Source organism: Rhodnius prolixus, unplaced genomic scaffold (genome assembly GCF_049639745.1).
Source record: "Rhodnius prolixus isolate KJV_2025 unplaced genomic scaffold, Rpr scaffold_16, whole genome shotgun sequence".
NCBI lineage: Eukaryota > Metazoa > Arthropoda > Insecta > Hemiptera > Reduviidae > Rhodnius > Rhodnius prolixus.
Window position 1 is genome coordinate 3,347,635 of NW_027411616.1, and position 21,941 is coordinate 3,369,575.

Below are 21,941 nucleotides of genomic sequence, written 5' to 3' on the forward strand. Positions count from 1 at the left end.
TGGGACAATATTGGCATTGGCGTCATAAATCGAAGATAAATTACTTCTAGAGAAAAATCAATAAAAAAGCAATGAAAGATTTTGAGCCGTTCCAACAGAAACAAATTGTTCTTTGTGAGGAAAAATGAAAAACAATAAGGACAGAGATCTGTTGAAGTAGCAGACGAGGGCTCTTTTTAAAAGTTAACAGCAAGGTGGCTGTAAGCACTAGTGGGCATTGTAAGAGGAGCTACTTTGCGTATCTATATTGACTGAAGATTATTAGGGGCCCTTTGAGGCGAAGTTAAGGCGAGGACCTTTGAGCTACATTGAACACTTATTTAGCAATAACTGGCTTTTGAGGCAGCAACAGCGCCGGCAAAATAACTCGCACAAAAATATTAAGTTATGTTGATGCTGTATTCGGCGAAATCTTACCTCGCAAAGGGATTCAGCCAGTTCGAGACGCTCTCTGCATCTCCATTCCAGTACCCTTTTGCGCAATACTTGCCATTTCTTCGAGAATGTTCTCTCTCTCTCTCTCTCACTGAACTAATTTAAGCTTTTTTAAATTAAAGTGCTCCGCATACCAGATAGTTTGGTTATGTAGTAGGAAATCGTTTGCTAAGTTAAATTTTTATTTAAGTATAAGGCTTAATTTTAGACATTCGCTGGCAAAAATAGGATTGTTTAATTTTGTCCACAATTTGAACTTAAATTAGAAATAGAAGGATATTTTGGAAATGGCCAGTGAAAGTTTTAATAAAAAAACTTTTTATTGGTGTTTTACTTAGGTGTCCTTCTTCAGGACTTCAGAAACTTCCGGACTTCAGGAAGAGTGCTGCAGATATGTGATAAAAAAATTGAAACTGAGAGACAATGGTGCCCGAAACGAGAACACAATGCTGCCCGAAACGTTTTTAAAAAAATGTTTTCATTTTTATCTTTCTTCACTTTCATAAGATTTTTCTTTTTTTAAGGAGATTTTTCCTGGAAAGTGGCTCAAAATCATGGATCCAAACAATAATTATCTTGAAAATGTTCGGTCCATGAAGGATGCGATTGAGGGAAATGTTGGAGAGGGGGTTGATTGTAGAGCTCAGTACAATGTTCGGTCCCGGAAGGATGCGTAGCAAAAAGTTTGAGTTGAAAAAAATTAACATCCGCGATTAGCCTTTTTTACTAAAGGGTCATTCCATGTCAAATCAACACAAAAAAGACCATTTTTGACCTCACCATCTCGGATTTTCTTGAAATTTGGCACATGTGTACTATTGGTATAGACTTGGAAAAATATGAAATTTTACTGTGATAAGTCAACTGGTTTATGAGTTTCAGGGCTGTAAAGTTGCCAAAAATGGGCTGAAAAACAGGGAACCCCGTGTTTTTGAATTACTGTAGAAGCTTTCCTAATTGAGCTACAGGCTTGGGATTGGTATCATGTTATAGCATATATAATGCCCTTTCCTGTGATGTGCGACAACATATAGGTTAGGATAAATAAAGTTTGTTAAATTTAAATTTAAAATTTAAATTTTAAATTTTTTAAAAAGTACATATTTTAAAATTTTAAAATTAATTCTATAAATAGCTAGTAGTGTTATGAATCACTGGGCAAAATATTAATTTGGGACGACAATGGCTTCATTATTAAAAAAACTTAAGACTACAGCTCCTTTTCATGGAAAATATATTTTAATAAAATTAAAGTAATAAATAAATTGAAAATAGTAATAATGAATCAATGAATCATAATTAATAATTATTAAGATTTAAAATATTGATTTTGAAATCATTTTTAGAATTAATAATTATGATTACAGTAATTATAATATATTATTTTAATGAAATTATGCAGTTAATCAAATTATACAAAAATAATTCAATTCAATATCTTTGTTCAAGAATAGTCTTCTTTGGCTGAGATAACAGCCTCGTTAAGTTGGTTTAAGTCGGCAAAGGGCCTTGTGATGGAGTAGGGGGTTCGGTAAAGAGACTGGCAGCTCGTGCCAGTTTGCAACCACCCTATGGAAATCAAATCCAAACTTCACTACAACTTTTTGAGTGGGCAGTAGAAAACATCACCAACATAGACTTTGCATATTCAACCCAGGAAGACTGTTTAATCTGAGTGTTTTTTAAAAAATCGGTTTGCTCAAGCATTGGCTATTAAAGGAACACAGCAATACCATGCTTTCATTCCCAGAAGTAAATCCAAAATATTGGTTAAAAACTTTTCTATGAACTCAGAAGCTTGCGAAATGGAAGTTTCAAAATTCCCTAATAAACTAAAATTAGCCGCCATATCAGGTTGTATATCAGTGTAGTCTATAAAGAAACTGGTGGCTTGGCTTGGATATGTTTTAGAGAAAAATGAAGAACTTGATGAAGTAAAAGTAACTTTTCTTCATCCAGCTGGACCCTCTAAATCATCTCGCATCCAAGAAATGCCGATATTCTTTGGGTCTCAGTAGTGGATGTTTTGATAAAAATTGATCCTGTGACTCTGACTGGAAGAACTTACATATGTCCTACTAGAAAGTGATGCATGACAAACAAATGACGCCTTTTCAAGCTTAAAATATTAAAGAGATCCTATTACTTAACAGTATGTTTTACTTTGGACTTATTAGTGGAATTATTATTAGCATTATTGTATTAACATGAATTCAGAGTTGAATTAATCGGATTGGAGCTTTAGTCTTAAATTTTTTTAACAATGAAGCCATTGTCGTCCCAAATTAATATTTTGCCCAGTGATTCATAACACTACTAGCTATTCATGGAATTAATTTTAAAATTTTAAAATATGTACTTATTAAAAAATTTAAAATTTAAATTTAAAATTTAAATTTAAAATTTAAATTTAACAAACTTTATTTATCCTAACTCATATGGTGTCGCATATCACAGAAAAGGGCATTATATATGCTATAAAATGACACCAATCCCAAGTCTGTAGCTCAATTAGGAAAGCTTCTACAGTAATTCAAAAACACGGGGTTCCCTGTTTTTCAGCCCATTTTTGGCAATTTTACAGCCATGTAACTCATAAACCAGTTGACATATCACAGTAAAATTTCATATTTTTCCAAGTCTATACCAATAGTACACATGTGCCAAATTTCAAGAAAATCCGAGATGGTGAGGTTCAGACCCCGTGTTGATTTGACATGGAATGACCCTAAAGCGCTTTTCACTATTGAATATTTTTCCTTAAAATGCCTCCTAAGATTGATTGTAAAGTTGTCTATACATTACACTCATATTGTAAATAATTAAGGCGCCACGGTAGCCGAGCAGTTAGAGGCGAGACCTGCAAAGCTAATATGCATTGTAGTACTGGGTTCGATTCCCGGTCTTAGGCCTCGGATTTTATATAATAGTTAATAAAAGAAATTGACAGTAAAGTATGTTTGCTAGTCGCCTCTAACCGTTGAATTATTAAAAAATTTTAATAACTCAACTGATATGGAATATGGTGTTCAAAGGGAAATTGAGTGTGGGTATTACCCTAACGATCATATGTTGGACATTGCTGTCCAATAAAACTTGTTCATCTTCCTTTGGTTGGCCGGAAAACACGAAAGGTTAAACACAAAACCTTTCCACTGTCTTCGAAACCCGCATTACCGGTGAAAATATTCCGAAAATTTGACACTATTTCAAGAGAAATTGAAGGCAGTAACAAATTGTTATGGCTTACAGCGCTTGAACCTAATGTCGCCGCCATATTATGTTTGAGAAACTTTGAAAAATTGGAATAGATAAAAGGATGACAGATAGGCCTTTGGAATTTCCAACTTTTGCCCAAATAGTGGCTTGTTTTTGGTTAATGTTAAATAAGGGCGGTTAGGACGCAAGCGCGGTTGTGTCGGTGGCAGGTTAATACGCTATTATTATATGATTGCGGTGTAGGAGCTGAGCCTATGTATATATACGCACAACCACTCGTCCTTCTCGTAATGAACAGGGGGTGCGACTAGTACCAGAACACACAGGAGGCGGAATTCCCCGCATAGTTGTCAGGATTCCTGAGCGAACCCCCTGACAGCCTTGTCCCGCAGAAAGTCTACTCTCCTGCATCACGGGATTATGAAGCTGTGTCTGTGCGCCCACTGCCGCCTGAAGGTCCACCCCATTGTGTTGGTTGTTGGGTGCTTGCAAACCTCTCGCTCTTGCTAAATGTAGACGCAGCGACGAGGAGACCTCGCAGTTAGTGGAGGAGCAAGTGAGAGAATATAACTAAGCAAGAGACAGTCCCAGTATCATCCTTCATAAGATCGATCGTGAGCAACACAGCGCGAGCAGTGCGTTAAGGAAAACAACAAAGGGAGATCAATGCCCCTGCAGAGATATATGATAAAGATTCATTAGAGATATGGGTCAAGTTACTCAAAATCTACACACCCACACGATTTCCTGTTAGTGACAACCTGCAAATGTTAAAACATATTTAATTATTTTACTAATATTACTAAATCATAAACTGCACTTCACCGAAATGAAACTTTATGTGGAAGATACATCGCTCGGATTTTCAAGGGTGTTAGTAGGTTTGAACCTACTTGAATTGGGGGCTCAGGTCCTAGGGCTGGCAACCTTTCCTTGATGTAGAAAAGTTGCTTTATTTCTTTCTATAAAAGTTGTTCAGAGGGGGGGCTCCCTCCGCCTTTATTCGCAAGGAAAGAAATGAAGAATATACCTGTCTTCATGTAAGCCCTTAAACTCCATTTTATTGTTGAAATCCAAAAATTTTAGCTGTAGAAGCAGTTGAAAAATATTGACTCCGGTTTAATTCAAAAGTATGCAGTAATGTTCAATTTAAATATAAATTTAAACTTAGATAATTTTAGTAACGCTGATATGCGGAGAAATAATTTTAACCTTCTTAATGGGATTAGAAAATAAATTATATAGCGAAAAATTATAGAAACTATGTTCTCCCCGCTTTACTGCAATCTCTCCCTGCGATTTGGAAATCATTCTTACGTAAACAACGAACTTCAGCTTTATGGAGCATTTTTAAAGCAAGGACAGATTTATGCTTTGTAAGCGAGGTGTAGGAGAGGACTTCCTAGCGGTTTGTCCAGTATTCAGCAGTTTAAGTGGCTCGCTTTCCTTCCCTTAGTAGTTTAGATGACTTAGCTTAGATTAACGGTAAAAATTAGCTAGCCTTAGTGAATTTCATAAATTCAGTCTTTGCCCTCAGATTGAAATTAATGATCCATAGTCCCTAGTGTCAGCTCAGCTTTTCCATATACTCTCTTTTAATGAAAAAGTTTAAATGAAAACAATTGAAATAATAATCTCCTTAACAAAAACTTACAGCTTAAAAAGTTAAGTATACGGGTTGATTAAACGCCAAAAGGTACACAAATCATCAAGTACCCAACATTTCGTTAATACTTCTTTGGTATCATTTAAGTAATTTTACTGTATTAACTTGTCATTGATATTTTTTAGAATTTATTAGATGTCACAGACACTTATACTTAATTTTTTAAACTGTAATTTTAACGTTATACTCGTATATCTGATTTACCAAGTTCTTGTCATTTGGAATAAGCAATACTTCCATTATAACCTGATATTGTGTTAAGTAACCACTGGAGAGATCTTTTAAAAGAATGCTTAGAGTTGCGGTCCCCAAAGAATCCACAAAAATAATTTACTGGGAAAATTTTTTGTATAAAATAGGAAGGTATTTGTACTTAAATAGCAATCACAGTACTTCCTTTTAAGAGTTGTAAGAAAAATTAAACTGCAATTACATTACTTTTCTATAAAAGGCAAACAGAAAATAAACTTCAAATGCGCACGATTGCAATTGTAAGTGTAAGGTGGCACTTTAATCTTACGTAGTAAACCTCGAACCACTTCTTTCTGCCAAATTTTATCAAAATTGGTCAGATTATTGATAATAGTTTAAAAGGGCATAACAAAGATTGGGGCAAACTCCCTTTCTAATGTTGTAAACATCAAGATCCACAAAAGCCATATCCACATAGAATTTCGAATCGAATGACAATTCACTCATGTAAGTCGGTTAACGCGTCAATAATTTGAACGATTGCAGTACTTTCCTTGTAGGTGTAAAAGTTTAAACACAATAAAGCTCGTAGAGAAGCTCTAACTTCCTGCCAAACTTTATCAAAATCGGGCTAAGATTTACACAGTAATTACTATTAATACTTTTGGAGGGGGCCTTACGTGGGACAACCGTATCTCCTTTTAACTCTGATCAGCGTCGAGACCGACAACAGTCACATCCGTTATGGCTGTAAAAATTTAATCAACTACATATTATCTTATTACCTAATATAACTACATCATTGCAACTAATACTATTTATAGAGATAACCTTTCTCTACAAATCGGTGAAGAATTCATTGAAATCTGTACAACACGAAGAGAGATATGAAGGTTTAAAATTTGAACGAATTTGCAAACCTCTGAAATTTAACCTTCTATCTCATTACGCAAGTAGAAAATTGCAATATATACTATTTATAGAGAAAACTTTTTTTTGCGGTAAATATTAATTAATAAAATTAATTTTATTATCTTAAAAAACACACGACCGAGTGTCAATTTTTAAGGATTAATTGCAGTAAAATGCATTAACCAATGTGCAGTATTTTGTTTTGATATTTTTCTGACAACTTTTTAATCTGATATGGCAAAATGGGATGCAGATCTTTTTTGTATACTGTATCCTAGTTAAATTTGCTAAGGTGTTTTAGATAAGAACGCGTTATACATTTTTTGGGCTAGTTAGCGCTAAATTAGTTTGTTATAGTTTAAAACATAAAGCAAAGTTCACGAAAAGGTGTTTGTTGAGCGCAATCTCCAGGAAGAGTTGTGCCTTAGTACTGCTGTTAATGTGGTAGCTAATGTAATAGTATATTAGTAGGAGTATAATTGCAAGCCGGCTGGTGGGGATGTAGAGCGCTGTTGCCGGATCGTACTCCTGTCAAACTCAACTTAATGCGCTGGCGGGTCCGCTCTGTCAGTACTGAATTCGGGGCCCAATGTTCATGCAAGAAATTAACACATACCGTCCTAATTGCTACTCAAATTATTTATTTCTTCCACTCTATTGTATCTGATTTCTTGTTAAAACTTATTCAGAAACATCTTAAGATTAGGATACCCATCCATGCTGAAGAATCCACAGTTCTATTCGGTTGTAAAGTCGCATTTTTTCTTGTCCGTTTTGAAACTAAGAATATTTTTCTGCATGCCAGCCCTACCGTGTTAGTCAAAGCGTTTATCAAATGAATCAGCTCTCTAATGAAGTCTGTTATGTGATTCTGTACACATCTCTTAGGTTGAATGGTAGTCGAACGCTGCCTCCATCGTCTATTCATTTCATCTACTTCCTATTCCGGAATTTTGGAGTTCCAAAATTCCTCTGCTTTAGCTAGCACCACGTGTTGACTGATGTACGGTTGCGATGAGCCACTCATCCGCCTCCTCATTACCGGAGGAATACAAATGGCCTATTTAGGCTGCCCTATTTCGTTAAATCTTCTTTGCGTTCTCTTGCAAGCTTTGATGAACGTTTCGGGCCAGTCAGTGCTTTCAAAGCAGTCTGACTGTAGGAGGACATTCTAACCTCCTTTGTCCGTTAATTCCTAACTATCCCTAGCATGCTATACTCAATCTGTTTGAAACTCAGTGGTAGACTTCAATAGCCTCTCTTCCTATCAAAATTCCATTTTTTGAAAGGCCAGTGCTCTCTTGTTAATCAATCTTGATCCGTCCGTGAAACATGCGAACGTCTTTAGGCCCGTGATTTTTGCTCCTTTTCATATAAACTATCCGTTCCTTTCTGATACATCCTCAGAAAGTATTTCCCATCTTCTAAATCCGTCCGAACTAGGAGGATCGCCTCCAAAAAATAAATGCATATTTAAATGGCCCAATGTTCGGATAAATTAGTTTATAAAGTTTAAATAAAGTAGTGGGAGCCATTTCCAAGAAAAGCACGACAAAATTGAAAAAATCCACTCAATTAAATCCATCCTCCACAGTTGGCTGAGTATGTGGACGGTCGCTGCCATAGTTTTCGAAATCACATTTGACTTTGACCATTTTTACCTCTTTTTCTATAAAAGATAAAATTCCCAAATTTTCTTCATAATATAGGGTAAATCCTCTTTTATAACTTCAATTTTTTTTTGCCACAACCTAGATCTGATAGATTTTGAGAAAATGAGCAAAAACGGCAATTTCAAAAATTGTTCTTCTTCTTGTTACCTTTTTGTAAACACCGCCTAAACATGTGAACTGATGTTCATGAATGAGGTGTCATTCGATTCGGACTTTTAGATAGATCTGACTTGAATGGGTCGCTGTACATCGAATGGGAGAGGAGTTAGCTCTATGTATGTGAAGTCCCCCCTCCAAAATTATAAATTACTAATAACTCTGTAAATCTTTGCCCGATTTGGATAAAATTTGGCAGGATGAATGGATTAGGGCTCCCCCAGGTAACATTAAAGCGACGTTCTGCTCTTACTTCTATTAAGGGTAAGTATGGCAATCGTTCCAATTATCGACGCGTGAACCGATTTACGCCAATGAATTGTCATTCGATTCGAAATTTTATGTGGATATAGCTTTTGTGGATGTATTTGCAAAATATGCATATTTTTATCTATTTTATATTACATATTTTTAGTATACGATCGTATGTACCGCCGAAGTGGTAGAGTTGTATTACTCAAAAACAATAAAATTTTAATTTGATTTGGTATTACAAATATATAACATTGTGGGTAGAGCACCTAGATTAAAAAGGTAATTGAAGAAAACTATATACTATTTTAATAGAAACAAATTATTAGTCACATATTATTTTTAATGCTAAACAACTTGATAAAGTGAAGTGACAATCAATTTAATCGAAGAATGAACTTAAACCAACGATGTTTACTTTATACTACTGCACTAAACTTGCACGTAAATCTAATATCAAAAACAATTGCAATAAAAATTTCGTTATTATGTGTTGGTGAATGCAGTTTTTAATTTTTTAAATAATTAGCGCATTTTTTGAAAATCCTGTGCATCAATAGTTAATACCTGCCATTACACTCAGTCTAAGGTAAATGACTAATTTTTGGCAACTTTTTTCTCAAAATCGAATAAATCTTATCTCTAAAAAAAATATTCTTGTGAATGATGGAGGTCCTATTTTTTAAAGAAATTGGAAAATAGAAAAAGAGAAAAAAATTGTCAAAGTTGGGTGTTTTTCAACGTTGCGCTTTTTCGTGCAGTTTTTGACGATCACCTCTTATACAACTGGCCTACCTGTAAGTTTCAATCACAGATGGTTGTAATAAATTGAGTAAAATATTAGGTGCATTACGCGCTAAATGGGAACTTTTAATTTCGCACAAATGCATTCTAAATCCCTTGTGACGAGAATCTCTTCTCGAGGTAGTTAACCCGAGTGCTGGTGTCAGAACATTTTCCTTTGCATTCACATAGTGTGTGAACTTGAGACAGCGTCTCGACCTCATTCCGCAATGTATTAAACTTTCCAATATTGCGCTGCTTTCGTAGCTCCGAGCGAACTTCTGGACTTGAGCTAAGATAAAGACATTAATTAGAAAAATATTCCCATTGTAATGATAAGGTTGGTGAAGTGATTTATCACTTTGTGAGAGGTAGAGGGAGTAAAACTCGCATTTCCGTGACGTAATATTCCTCCACTTACGGGCAAGTAGGAAGTATAGGGTTGACTGGGGAGGCAACAGCTGTCTCAGCGACCCTCGGACACAAGGTCGACCGCTTCTCCCAGTCAAATACCACCGTCCCTTTCTCACTACATGAGATCAAATTCTCTAATAACGCACCACTTTCTCTTACAGTTGATAGAATTACAATTAAGATATCTCCATAAAAACAATTAATTCTTAATAATAACATTTTGTGGTTTGATCAAGTGGCTCCAATTATTTATTTTTCCGGAGCTTGTCGGAGAAGTACGATACTTTTCCTCCGAATACCTAAAGAACAACTTACTTGCTGCACCGCCTGTACAACACTAGGGCAGAAAATTTTCGCAGGTTTTAAAAGGTGTACTTTTCAAAGCGTTTTGCTAAATGAACGTTTCATCCAGTTGGTGGGAAGAATATCTTGTGCAGTTTTTTGCTTATTAGAGGACACTTTCTGGCGACTGGCAGTGCATTGAGAAGGCCGTCATGGATCTTAGATGTTATTAGATCTAACCTAATTTTTTTTAAAAAAAATAATCAGGAAAGGACCGGCGGGAAGTACCTGCACCTTACATGTCTCTGTCTACACTTAGGTAGCTTTGATGTGTTTCAGATAGCGACTACAGTTTAGAGTTTAGACTCTAAAATGTCTTTTATGGGTATCACTTATGCCCTGCTAAGGTGAGTTCAAGAATCGTACGGCTATAATTTCGAATTTAAAAAGATAATATTGTCTTACCTCTATTTTTTCATCTCCAAGATATTTTCATAAAACTTGGTCTGCATTCCACTAAGCAAACCTATAACACTTACCTTAATGTTGTTTCGTAGTAAATTCGTTTTCTGCCACGTTTCCGGGATGGATTGGAGTAGATTTCCCTCTATTCTGCCATTGCAGTGTAATGTGAGTAGGGATTGAAAATGATTCAAATAACGGGTTGTTTGAGAATGTAGCGTGTGAGTGATCGGTTTTTGCCTAAGACAGATTATGATTACAGCAGAGATGCTGGATGCTGAGGAGAAAGGTAACCCGTGATCCTTGCTCTTTCAAAACTCCTCCAGCGGAGCCAGTTCAAGGCTTTGTCCTGAGAGACCAGTTCCGCTGGCAAATGCCACGTGCCACTCATTCTCTTTTGATTAGTCCTGCCCCTCCTTTAATCTATAATAGTGAATATCTTAATCAATGTAACATAACGTTTCCAGTCTCCATTCTCACTTACTAACCTATACCTAGGATTACGACATGTCATTTATCTTCTCTCACCACAGGCGAGAAAATTTGTACAGTCTTGATAATGTATGGAACTGTTCTATCTGAAGAGAAATCTGAAGAGCAATTGGACCCATTTCATGGTATTTCATAGCTTCATTTCCATGGCCTTAATCTAGATGATACGGATTTACATTTTCTTATCCGAAGTGAGTTTCTGGATCAACTCCCTCGGAGGCGAAGGTTTGGTGCGGATATGTACATTTCATTGATCTTGCATCTTCGTTCCCTGTAGTTGTAGTGATTTAACCATTACAAAGCCCGATTATTCGGGCATCTTGAAGCGAGCTGCTCTCATCTCATCGGTATAAAGTCCAGGATTCGGAAGCATGTGTCGCTACACTTTTCACCACTTAGTGGAAAATTTTTTTCGACCTTTTCGCTGCAGAGGTTTGCGAAGATATACTTGTATACCTTGGTAATATTCCTCACTCAAATACGACACGCCGTAAATAAATTTGTGGGCCGTGCGTATGATTGAAGCAAACGGAGTTAATTTATAAACGTTAGTTAATCAGTTAGTTTATATTGGTCAATTTCAGGTCCAATATCATTCTTACTATACGAAATAAGTATATTATTAATCTTTCCCTGACGTAGTTATTTTTAGGTCTTCATTTAGACCTAGGTGATGTATTTTGATTAAGAAATTATATCTGTTAATTATTTACTGTCTGCATTTGTGATATTTATATTTTGAACGGAATGGCCTGACGTCTTATGACTTAGGTCTAAACTTTTGATTAATTATTCTAAGGTATTTTATTGTAAGTATTTTTAAGCATAGAAATTATATTTTTGTATTCAAACAATTAAATAACCAAATATATCACGTTCTTATCTTACCATTGAAAAATTAACTAAAATTGCCAAAAACACAAATACAGCGCAACTAATAATAATAATAATAATAATAATAATAATTCGAAAGTAATATAATGTGTAAGCACTTAGTTATTGGCGCATCACAATACTAATCTGACTGTGGCAGGTGAGTGTAGAAGCCTTCGTCAACTACCGGGTATGATCAGTGTTTAAGTTTACAATATTTACTTTTAGTTTGGTTGTTTTTTTGTTAGGCGCGCCAAAAGCGAATGAGTATATAAAAGTTGGGACCGTTTTTCAATAAGAAAAATCTAATTTTTCCTTTAAGGAATTTTGTATTAATGCTCAAAATACCAGCCACATTAACTGAGTTTCTGTAACCAATTAGCCTCCTCTTAAATCCCTCAACGATTCCATTCAATGGATTTAGAATTAAAAAAAAAACTCAAGCTCTACTCTAAAGAGCCATATTAGGATACTGTTTGAGGGTCACGAATATGCCCTACTAGAGTTCCTTCCTCGGCAAGTCTTCGTCCTTTCTTAGCAAGAATGTCATAAACCGGAAGTCTCTTTGCGTTTCCTGTGATTTCCGGGGATGTTAGCAAGGGGATCCTCTTAACATTTTCTCTTGCCCCAGACGAACGGTACTTGAAAAAACGTACTTGTGACAAAGTAAGAGTAGCCTGCGACACGAATGTAACTAGTCACAATCAGAATGTGTATGACGGGCCAATAGCAGGGAATTACTGCTATAGGGAAGTTTAGCGTTAAGAGAGAATAATTGGCGGAAGAAGTGATGTGAGAAGGTGACCGAGAGTTTGTTTACATAAAGTATGTGGTTCTGCTAGACATTATTGTTGGTTTAGAGTAGTGCTATGTCTGCACACCAGGCAGTGTTGTGTGCAGTGGGGATGGCCAGATGGGTTGGGCCACTGCATGACTCATACACTCCACGCCAAAGTTGCTGTGTATTTTACCATTTTCTAAAATTGAAGTCGCGGCGATGAGTCATACTTTGATCGAACAGATTTTTGCTTTCTCTTGCCCCAGTACAGGAAGTGTCGCGATTGTGCCGATTCTCCGTTTTGGAACTTGTAATGAACGTTGGCGATCTTTGAAATCGAAAAAGTCTGGAATAGGGGCTCACACAAATCTCTTACTACTTAAGATTATCCTTTAACTCCTAAGAAAAGAATTTTAACAGGAAAGTTATGAACTTATCTCTCTTAAGTTGTACACTTTGTAGAACTTACATAATTGTAAACAAAACCACAGTATGGCAGAATATAAGTCTTCTACTGCTGAACACAGGGGCATCAACTTTTGAACTATATTAAACACTGCCACGGTAGTATGTAGACTGTTTACACGCAGCCCAGAGCAGAGCTTACCCTCTGCTCTTACTCAGAATCACAAAGAAACAAAATATAGGCTACGCATAGTAACAATAACACTAAAAAATCTATGATTCAATCAGTTTACATTGTCAAATGGGTTCAAATAAAGATGCAGAAATCAAAGGTGGTAGATACACTTTGTCACTATTAATTAACCATCCAGATAGACTCGCACTATTGCAAGAACCCTATACAATCTGTAATGGAATGAATGGATTTCCAAATAACTTTAGAATTTATCAGAAAGAAATAATAAATTAAGAAAAGGAGTCTTAATAACCAGACCGGGTTCGGGAGTAGGCAGACCCAAATTCAGATGGACGGATGGGGTGAGTGAGGATACCAATAAACTGGAAGGTTGTTGCAACGAATAGAGACTACTGGCAGAAGCGAGTTGTGGTGGCCAAGGCTCAGTAATGGGCTGTAGTGCCCATTATTTTTTTAATCATTTAAGGCGCGTCAACATCTAAGGTTATTGGCGCCCGGAGCTTTTTTCAGTGCACTGCCGGCCTCCGGATAGTGTTCTCTCGTTACAGGTGTCATCACCGGACAGTGAGCAGTAAGAAGCTCCTAGGAAGAGAAAATCTAAGGGTCATCAGCCGGATACTATCCCGGGACCTCCGCGTGGGAGTCTAGTATGCTAACCGCATAGCTAATCCCTTCCCTCCCATTATGGGCTGTAGTGCCCATTATTATCTTATTTATTCTAATAATTAACAATAAACTAGATGTAATATTAGGTAATACATTTTCAATTGATTAACTGACAATTGTACATGTTATGAAACTTTAAATTTTGTGCAATTAGCGTTTACTTTGAAAGAGATAGTGATATTTTGTGCGATTTGAATTACTTGGATACAGTAGTACATGAATCCGCGAGACCCGCAGTTGGTACGACAGTGTTGTGAATTCAAGAGGGTTGTACCGCAGCTTTTCTGTCCGCTAATTCACTTTTCCTTTTAAACGAAAACGTTGATTTTCCCACAGTTGACCATAAAAACGGAAGTAGTAAGACTGACATATCTATTAAAACTGTCCGGTACGAAAGCAGCGCAATATTGGAAAGTTTAATACATTGCGGAATGAGGTCGAGACGCTGTCTCAAGTTCACACACTATGTGAATGCAAAGGAAAATGTTCTGACACCAGCACTCGGGTTAACTACCTCGTGAAGAGATTCTCGTCACAAGGGATTTAGAATGCATTTGTGCGAAATTAAAAGTTCCCATTTAGGGCGTAATGCACCTAATATTTTACTCAATTTATTACAACCATCTGTGATTGAAACTTACAGGTAGGCCAGTTGTATAAGAGGTGATCGTCAAAAACCACGAAAAAGCGCAACATTGAAAAACACCCAACTTTGACAATTTTTTTCTCTTTTTCTATAAAAGATAAAATTCTCAAATTTTCTTTAAAATAAAGGGCAAATCCTCCTTTATAACTGTAATTTTTTTTGCAACAACCCGTATCTAATAGGTTTTGAGAAAAAAGTTGCCGAAAATGAGCAAAAACGGCTTTTTCAAAAAATGTTCTTGTTCTTGTTGTTGTTGTTGTTACCTTTTTTTAAACAACGTAGCGCCTAAACGCGCGAACCGATTTTCATGAATGAGTTGTCATTCGATTTGGAATTTTATATAGATGTGCCTTTTGGGGGTCTCGACGCTGTACATCAAATGGGAGAGGAGTTAGCCCCCTTTATGTAAGGCCCCCTCCAAAATTATTATTACTAATTACTGTGCAAATCTCAGCCCGATTATGATAAAATTTGGTAGGATGATAGGGTTAGGGCTCCCCTACGTAACATTAAAGCGGCGATCAGCTCTTACACTTTTTCTAAGGGGAAGTATAGCAATCGCTTCAAATTATCGACACGTGAACCGATTTTCGTGAATGAAGTGTCATTCGAATCGAAATTTTGTACAGATTTGCACTTTGAAAGTCTCGACGCTGTGCCTCATAAAAAGGGGAGTTTGCCCCACCCAGGTAAGGCCCTTTCTAAAACTATTATTACCAATATTTCTACAACGCTTAGATCGATTTTGATAAAATTTAGCACGAAGAAGTGACTAAAGCTCCTCTACGTGGCTGTGAAGTGCTATCGTGCTCTTACACCTACTAAGAGGAAGTACTGCAATCGTTAAAATTATCAATGAGTGAACCGATTTACATCAATGAATTGTGGTTCGATTCAAAATCTTTGCCTTTTAGGGGGGAGTACTGTAATCACAGTTTATTTTTCTTGCTCCTCTTAAAAGGAAGTACAGAAATCGCAGTTTAATTTTACTATTAACGTACAAATACCTTCCTATTTTATTCAAAACGCTTTCTCAAAAAAATTGTTATTGAGGATGGTTTGGGGACCGTAACTATAATCATTCTTTAAAAAGATCTTTCCAGTGGTACTTACGGTTCCGACTTAACACCTTATCAGGTTATAATGATAGAATTGCTTATTCCAAATTTTAAAAAAAATCTGTATATCAGATATGTAACTTTGCAAAATAGTCAAAAAGGAAAATCTATCCAAATGGTACAAAAATCTCCTTAAAAACTTACAGTTTAAAATGTTAAGTATAAGGGTTGATTAAACGCCAAAAGGTACACAAACAGCAGTACCCAACATTTCATTAATACTTCATTGATATTATTTTAAGTAATTTTACTCCATTAATTATCATTCATATTTTTAGAATTTATTAGATGTCACAGACCCTTATGCTGGCCAGTTCATTCATAATATTTTTTTGTTATACTTTTGATAAAATGTATATTATATCTTCGTTATTAAACAGGTACTTTATTTTAACTCTATTCCAAATTATTCTTCTGATTTTCTTTAATATGCCCTTTATTCTGAGTAGTCACGTATGCATGCTTGTTAAAGTAGAAAAAGACAAAGAGTCGACTACTGTTTAAATCTGAATCACGGAGGATCTAAAACAATATTTCAGTCTTGAATTCGTCTTACCGAAATATTCGTGAACACAAATAACACACAGTTAATAACAAGTAGATTATTCAACAATATTTATTGATTTCTCAATTGTAATTTAATTTAGTCCCCCTAATTTTACTTATAGTAAAATACTGGAATAATTAGCTGTCCTAAAAGTATGCATCTATTTTATATTACATGTATACAACATTGTGGGATGAATACCTAGATGGAGAATGTAATTGAAGAAAACTATATTATTTGCGATAAAGCCAGATAATTATTACCTATGATTATAAACGTTTGACTACTACATAAAATAACAATTACTTTAATCAAAGAATGAACTTAAACGGACGATTTTTATTTAAAAATAAAAATAAATAAATAAAATAATATCATTGATGTATGTTGGTGTAAGCATTTTTTTAAAAAAGTATTTGAATTTTTTAGCCTCATGTTTTTTTTTATTTATTTTTTTAACGTTTTCTTTTTCACCTGTAATTAATAGTTTGATTATTATAGATTAATAGATATTACAGTCAATCTAAGTTAAATGGTGTGCTACTTGAACAAATATTTTGTAGATGAAAATGGCCAGCATAAGGATCTGTGACATCTAATAAATTCTTAAAAAATATTAATGAAAATTAATGCAGTAAAATTACTTAAATAATATCAATGAAGTATTAATGAAGTGTTGGGTCCTAGCTGATTTGTGTACCTTTTGGCGTTTAATCAACCCTTATACTTTACTTTTAAAACTGTAAGTTTTTGTTAAGGAGATTAGTACTTATATTCATTTATTGCTACGTGTAATACATCTATTAGCATAGAACTGACATTCTCAGTTTTACTATTTAAAATAATATTCTTTGCAAAATAATTATATAGTTACCAAATAATACAGAACAGGAAAGATAAATAAAGTAAAAAAGTAAAGTTATGACTAATTTTTCAGGCGGGCTTTACGTCCAACTACCAATTAGGTGTCGTGGACGGAGGCGACTAGCAAACATACTTTACTGTAAATTTCTTTTATTAATCATTAAATAAAATCCAAGGCCAAGACCGGGAATCGAACCCTGTACCACAATGCATATTAGCTTCGCAGGTCTCGCCTCTTAACCCGCTCGGCTACCGTGGTTCCTACATATATATGTATTCTGTCAGTTCAAAAGGCCATGAAAAATTTAACTTCAACAACCCCAGGAAAACACAGTGTAAATTTCCCCTAAGCTCAAGTATGCGGCCGTAGTGCGTCCTATTTTAGCCTATTGCTGTATTTTCTGGTTGAATGCTACTCGTCAGAAGACGCTTTGTAATGTTTGGCAACGCGTTCAGCGGCTAGCATGTTTATTGATTACCGGAGCATCCTGAGTACTCCTACTGCCGCTCTGGAATTTATGTTACGGCTTCCTCCCTTGGATATTTTTCTTAGAGAGGAGGCTTTGATGGCCGCGCGTAGACTTGAGAGTGTCGGCACGTGGGCATCTACGAACTTTCTCGGTCGGAAAGGCAGACTTTTGAGTCATGCTGATCTGGTTCGGGAAGATAAAAAGCAAATTGCAGTGCTCTCCATGCCGGGGGACTTCCTCCCTGCGACTCTGGATTTCCGTAGGGATTATGGGGTTCAGATACTAGCTAGGGAGGAGGCTTGTGCTTCGGCTGTCGAGTTGCCAATAAACGCCATCTCTGTTTTTACGGATGGTTCATTGATGGATAGGGCAGGTGCTGGCCTCTGCATCTGGGGACCCCAGTTTGGGCTCAGATGGGAACGCGCCTGTCTTGACCCTGGTAATTATGCATCTGCCATTGAGATGGCAGCTACTTTACTCCGCTGGAAGGGATTTGCCAATACTGATATTAGGTTCTTTACAGATAGCCAGGCTGCAATTAAAGCTCTGGTCTCTCCTAGTAAGAACCAAATTTCGGTCAATTCTTGCCATGCTGCTCTCAATTTGTTGGGAGCTTTGAATACTGTTTCGGTTGCTTGGTCCCCTGGTCACTCGGGGATTTCGGGAAACGAACTTGCTGATTAAACAGCAAAGGAAGGAGCTGCGATGATAACAATGACTCCTCAGCCCATTGTCCCTGTATCCTATTGACGTTGTAGAACAGAGGTGGAGCAGTGGATTTTGAAGGAACATCGGAAACGGTGGAGATCCCTAGCTGACTGCCGTCAGGCTAAAGAAATTCTTGGTCTGTCAAAAACGGCTATAGTTGGTTTTAGCAGGTCCCGGATCCGCCAGTTGGTTCAGGTGTTGAGTGGACATGCGAATTTAGCGTACCATATTTTCAAGTGCGGCCTTACCCAGTCGCCAATTTGCGCTGACTTTGGTGAGACCAATGAGACTGTGCGGCACTTCGTAGAGGTGTGCCCCGTTTATTCTAAAACTAGATTTCTCGTCTTCGGAAGGTCAAATGTCTCCCTACCGGAGATTGTAGCATCTGGTAATCTTAACGAACTTTCTAGGTTTATTCAGTGCACTGGGAGATTGAGTCGCTATGCTCCCTAGTGTCCTGTTGCTACTTTATTAGTTTATTATATTGGCATCTGGCAAACTGTGGCCGGATTTGTTGTTTTAAAGCCCCGGTATCTCGGAGATGAGATGAGGGGTGGGCGGGGAACAATGGGCATTTTGGATTGCCTGCGTTCCTTCACCTTTTTGGTGGAACCGCCCTTTTAATACTATCAATTTAATCTACTGCTCGATTTAAGGGACTACAGTAAATTATAATTGAGAAATGAATAATTATTGTTGATTAATCCATTTGTAATTTACTGTGTGTAATTTGTGCTCTCGAATACTTCTGTCAGACAAATAGAAGATTCTAATTTTGTTTTAACTCTGAACTTCAAATTTCAACAGTAACCAACACTAACTTTGTCTTTTTCTATTTTAATGTGTATGTAATTACACAGAATAAAGGGATAATAAAGATCAATCTGGAATAGAGTTAAAATAAAGTACCTATGGAAGAAAAAGAAACATTTTATTTAATAGTTGAAAGTATATACATCGGAGTGCCAGTATAAATACTATAACCTCCTGCTTATAAATTACATAAATTGTTACAGAATATAAAAGTAAATAATGAGGGGAAAAAACAATGAAAAGCCTCTAAGGAAAGTTCTACGTCAGGGAGTCCTTAACTTTCCTGTGTCTTTGCACCGTGTTCAAACTATAGTCCCCTATTAACTATAGTCTGCGTAGGTGGCTGTGACTTGATTCACACTTACTGAAGAAACCAGTAGCGAGGTACTTGATGTAGTGTTCTACATAGTCCATGTTGGTGTTAGAGTGTAAGTCTGTAGCGGGGGGAAGTTGTCACAAGCCTGAGGAATTGATTTTTGGATGATTTGCAGCGAGCCGATATTGGTTAGACTCAGAGACTCCAGACTCCAGGAGGGACAAGCATAAAGTAACATGGGCCTAACCACTACCTTGTACAGCAGGAGTTTATTCTCTGGAGACAGTTTAGAGTCCCTGCAGAACAGCGGGAATAGTACCCGAATGGCTGCCTTGCCTTTATTGACTCTTTCCTTTATGTGTGGGGGTAAAAGTCAGCCTAAGATCCAGTAATACCCCAAGATACTTGATAGTGGCAGCTCACGGCACATTCCGACCCCCGAAGTGAACATGTCGATACAAGATCGGCCTGCGCTTGGTGAAAAGGATAGCCTCTGTTTTTAAGGGGGTTAATTTTTATTTTCCACTTGGTAAAAAATCGGTCCATACATGACATGGCCCTAGTAAGCCTGTTGACTATCGTGTCCAATCTCCAAGTGTCTATTTATTTATGAAGACATAATGTACATTTTATCATTATTGTAACAAATAATTATGATGAATAAACTGGTCAGCATAAGCATCTGTAACATCTAATAAATTCTAAAAAATATTAATCAAAATTAATGCAGTAAAATTACTTAAATGATATCGATTGTTATAATAATTCCATTAAACACATGTTTTTTCGAATATTTCTAAATGGCTGACATCACTAGCGGAAGTATAAATGAAATGTTGGGTACTAGCTAGTAATCAGCTGATTGTTGTACCTTTTGGCGTTTAATCAACACTTATTAATCAACTTTGTAAACTGTAAGTTTTTGTTCAGGAGATTTACAAAATGTGCTCAAAGATACTCTTTACTTTAATATTTTGCAGGTCATTTGGATCGAACTGGTTAAAAGGACTTAATGCGTACAATTTATTTCTTAATGTGGCACTTGCTGTCGTCCTATTTTCTGTAAATAACCTTTGATTATTATTTTAAATGAATAGATGATACATGTTTACCCTGAAGTGGCGCATTAGAAAGGGGCCATGAAGTGCTCAAAACTTCCCGGCAAAATGTTGCAAATAAAAGTTATAAAACTGCTTCTTTTTTTTTTTAAATTGTCTAAAAAATAATATAAATAAATATTTGAAATGACTTACATTGTAAAAAATTTAAGTATGTATATTTTTATGTTTCTCAATGTATATCTATATTAGTGTAATGTTCCTTTTGTACAGACCCTGAAGAAGGTCTGTATGAAACGTTTGTATGAAGTAACGAAAATTGTTTTTTAATTGATGACCGCACCTCATATTCCTCAAAATCATCAATCAACAACGGTCGAAAGCCAAAACCATCATTATAGAAAAAATGTCAAAAACTTGAAAAGCTTTAGATCGGAAGAACAACTTATTTAATTCTCTCTAAGATTTTATAAGTGGCATTTTGTAAGTAATAATCTTGGCCAGGTTCTCTTTAACCGACTCTTCTTGCCCACTTCTCAGCAACTTGAAGAGATATGACATTGCTGTTACCTCCAAGCCCTGCAACACGAGTATTTGGTCGGAAGAGATAGAGGTAGAATTTCGGCTTTATCCAGAGACGAAGTTCATACTTGTTATTGACATTTTACTAACAATTGAAACTTAATTAATTACCGTGAATATTGAACTGGGTTTCTCCCCTTTACGTGTTGGCGCTCTTAACCACTACACTATTAGGTATGCCTTCAGGTCTACCAATAATTATTTGAATAATGATTCCGGGGCAAGTCGGTAAAATGAAGTTCGTGGGAATTAAGCTCTATTTTAGGGAACATAGATTGTAGATGGTTTCTGGGAGTTATCTTCCCTCATGAATTTTTAGGTTATAACGAACCTACAAAACGTTGTCAAACTTTATATTCTAACTGTTGTTAACAGTTATGTTGATGTCCAACAGTTATGATGATGTAGCTTAACATTAAACTCCACAAATTCTACAATACCCTGAAGAAGGTAATATATTTTCCGAAACGTTGGTATGAAGAAACAAAATTTGTTTGTAAAATTATTGACCCCACCTCATTATCTCCCAAAATCATTTATATTCCAACTTTATTTATTTGCTTTGCTTTATGATTTATTTTGTTAATGAATAACTTTTGATCCCAGGTATTGGCTGCAGATTTACCCTGTTGGATAGCGAAGATTCTTGTCTAATATGTGTAGTTCTAATTAAAAAGCAGTGACAATCTTGTGTATGTGCGGTTTGGACAAATTATTGTTTGCTTGTGTGGTTGAATATTTAGTGAATATTAGTGTGAACCAACGAGAATACGCTCGCTAGCCGCCAAGACTGTTCTAAACGCAAGCTACCCTGTCATTGGTAAGAATTTTTTAAAGATATCTATGGTGGAGGCAAATTATTCTTTCGGATTTTGTCATTTTATTGGAATTAAAATTAGTATACCTTTAATGTTGTGCTTAGGTTCAAATGAAAATACTGTTTTATCTTATTAACAAAAATTC

The 21,941-nt window shown here is 36.0% G+C and overlaps 1 protein-coding gene across 13 annotated transcripts in view; it reads left to right on the forward strand.

Annotated features, from left to right (window-relative positions):
• Positions 1-21,941, forward strand: part of sd (TEA domain transcription factor 1 homolog scalloped) — a 318,794-nt gene that overhangs the window by 116,624 nt on the left and 180,229 nt on the right. For 6 of the 13 annotated variants that reach the window (XM_074134411.1, XM_074134410.1, XM_074134412.1 and 3 more), the window contains one exon: positions 21,585-21,798. The exons of the other annotated variants lie outside the window; for them this stretch is intronic. The gene's annotated coding sequence lies outside the window, so the exon portion shown is untranslated. The remainder of the gene's footprint in view (positions 1-21,584; positions 21,799-21,941) is intronic. 13 annotated transcript variants of the gene reach the window in all.